Genomic DNA, 3,445 nt, shown 5'->3' with positions numbered 1-3,445 from the left:
TCTTAATGAAGATAATAGGCGCACCCCAAGGGGAAACACTAGGATGAATGAATCCCTTAGCCAGTAATTCTTTTATCTGCAAATTCAACTCACTCAACTCTTGAGTAGTCATCCGATATGGAGCTCTTGAAATAGGTTCTGCACCAGGAACCAAATTAATGTGAAAGTCTATGTCTCGCTTTGGAGGCATACCAAGAATATCCAATGGAAACACATCAGGATACTCTCTAAGAATAGGGTGACTATCAAGAGTGATTTCTCGCCTCTCTGACTCATCCAAATCCTTAAGAGTAACTGGAAAAAGCTGACACCCTCTATGCATGCACCGCTTAAGTTGCATAGCGGAGATCATACGTAGGGATATCAGTCTCTGAACTCCAACAATCTCCATTTCTCTACCAAGGTCATCTAAACACTCCACTATCTTCTTGCGATAGTCCACATGAGCACTGTGAGATGATAGCTAATCCATTCCCAATGCAACTCAACAAGAACCCAAAGGAATGACTCGAAGGTCAAATAAGGTAACTATGGTTGCTAGGTCCAATTCACAACTGGGAATAAAGGCATCTAGAGAGACACAGACACCCGTAGCCAACTCTACTTGCCACCTATCTGCTTGCTTAGCAGACGCGAGTCCGCACCGCTCCACAATGGATGAATAAATGAAAGAATCCGAAGCACCGAAATCAAAAAGTACAGAGATAGGGATTCCATGCAACATACCTGCTGCCTTAATAACTATACGCTAATGATTAGCTTGGCAGTCATCCACCGCTACAAACACTCTATGGGATCTCCCTGCATCTCCCACTTTAGGCTCTTATGCTACTGGCCTCTAACTACCTATATTGTGGAAACACTAAGGGCACTGCGTGACTCTATGATCAAACTACCCACAAGAGAAGCAAGTTCCTCTATTACCTGTCGGCCCACTAGACTACTAGAAACTTCCCTGGTGAGGGGCATAAGATGCACTTTGCGAGGACTACCCTATCGGTCCCTGTTTGCCCCTCTGCCAGTTCCTATTCTTCCTATACTGAGAGTTGCCACTTTTTTGGCCCTGGAACTGTTTCAATTTTGATGGTTGTTGTTGCTACTGTCCACCCTTAGCGGGTGCCTGAGGAGTCCTAAATGGTGTAGCTGACTGGGACTGATTTTTTTGAGCTCTATTCCCACTAGAAGGTGCACTCCCTATATGCACACCTAACTAACCACCAAGTGCACAGCTAAGCTTTAGCTCAACCAATCTAGCTTTCACCATGGTTATCTCAACTAAAGGTGGCTCAAACACCCCCACTCCTCCACTGATGCGGTCATTCAAACCTCTCAATAAGTGTTGAACAAACATAGCCTCATCATTACCAATCCTGGCATACTGTTTGAGCTCATAGAACCTGTCCTCATACTGGTCTATTGTCATACCATACTGACGCAAGGCATAGAACTCATATGCCTGAGTCTGCCTCCACTCGGGTGAGAGAAATCGTGCCCTAAATCTCTCCAAAAATAGCTCCCATGTTACAGTGTTAATTCACACATCAATCTTCTCCTCCTCTAATCTCCACCAGATTGAAGAAAAACTATTGAGATGCATAATAGCACATCTCACCTTGGTGTTGCTACTATATGGAAACATAGTGAAACATCGGTCCAAACCGATGAGCCAGGTCTCTGCCTTGAGACCAATACCCATACCATCAAAGTAAGGAGGTTTGGACCTCATCAAGTCCTTTATGTGACCCAAAGAAGGTGGATCTCAGTCAGCTGGAATCTCCCTCCACCTAGGTGATCTCTCCATCTCTCTCTCCTCTAAAACCTGTTGATGTGGCTCCTCAACTTGAACATGAATAGGCTGATCAACCTCAGGCCTGTGGCCTAACCTAGCAAGAACCTGCTGAAACATTTGTCTTAGCTCTTTCCTTTCAAGAACCTTCTCTCCTACATGCTGAGAATCCTGATGAACTGACTGTTCTGGCTCAACACTCACATGAGTGGGTGGTGGTGAAGGGTTGTGACGGTCAGAACCTCGGCCCCATCCTCCACCTTTCCCTCCATTGTGACAATGCATATGGCCACCACCCCTAGCTTTCCTAGCCATGACCTAGCACCACAAAAGAGAAAATGGTTCAGATCTATGGCAAGGATAAGACAAGAGAACAAACAACATTAAGACCTAAGCAAGATGGTCAACTGAAAGGCACACTACAAACCTAGAGTACCCAGTGTTAAAACTTGGGCTCTGATACCAAATGTAATGCCCCGCTAGGAACCCTAAAGGAAAACAACACAACTAGGCAACTAAAGGGTGAAATATATATTTTTTTAAAAGATTAAGTGCATTAATTATAACAATTGCATATTTAATAACACAACAAAAGTCTAACACATGATTTCCTAAGGGTTACCAATGAAGATTAATTCATAGATTATATTAACAACATGGTTAATCCAAATATTCATTTAATTAGATAAATTAAATGCTTAAGATTAAAACTACACATACATCTAAAATTCAATAATGAAAGAATCAAAGTATTTCAATGCATTTATTTATCCATATTTCATTTATACATAAGATCAAAGCAAATGAATTAACATACATTCCAGTGACATAATATTACAATATCCATAAATACATGGCTTCTAAAAATACCACGGAATCCAAAAGTTACCATATCAAGGTTACATAAAAGTTTGATACAATGACCACAAGGTCTCAACTCAACAAAGATCATGAACATGAGCTGGTACATGAACCACAAACCAAGAACACTAGCGAAGCCTTTCCTCGCTTGAAGATACAATCTAGAACATTTGGTGGGAAGTGGCACTACCACCTGACCATGTGATCTTGAAATGGAACCACCCCACCATGCTAGGAGATAGTAGAAAATCCTCAAGAAAGAAAAATAAGACAAGTATGAAAGATCTACATGACTCCACAAACATCCATGTGACTCAACTCACAAGCACTAGTGACTCTAAGGAGATAGTGTCATCGCATGGCTTATGGTGGTTACCTTGGTAGGCTTCCATAGGTCTCGGCCCCCATCCTGGGTTATCCTAGTAACCTCTCGTGAACCTTCAGCTCCATCTAAGCCTCATGCGGACCCTACCAATCCTTTCGTGAAGACAAGGTGGTAAGTTTGCCATTCCATGCCTTCTCACCACATCCTGAGCCTATACAAGTACTCAACCATGTGCGAGGCATATTATCTTAATTAATATCTAATCTACCCACCACCTAATCAATTATTAGGTTATCACTTCTTAGCTAACTTTCGAAGGGTTATCCTGTCATCCACTTCAGGTGTGGCCTCAACTCAAAAGCCACTCTCTCGCATAGGACACTAATAGGAAAGGTCTCTCTAGGATAACTCTATGGTGAAACTGATAGCCATATCTAATTCTGACAAACCACAGGTGAAAAATACACAATCAC

Source organism: Cryptomeria japonica, chromosome 5, assembly GCF_030272615.1.
Source record: "Cryptomeria japonica chromosome 5, Sugi_1.0, whole genome shotgun sequence".
In the NCBI taxonomy this organism is placed as follows: domain Eukaryota; kingdom Viridiplantae; phylum Streptophyta; class Pinopsida; order Cupressales; family Cupressaceae; genus Cryptomeria; species Cryptomeria japonica.
Note: the sequence above shows the minus strand (reverse complement) of the source record.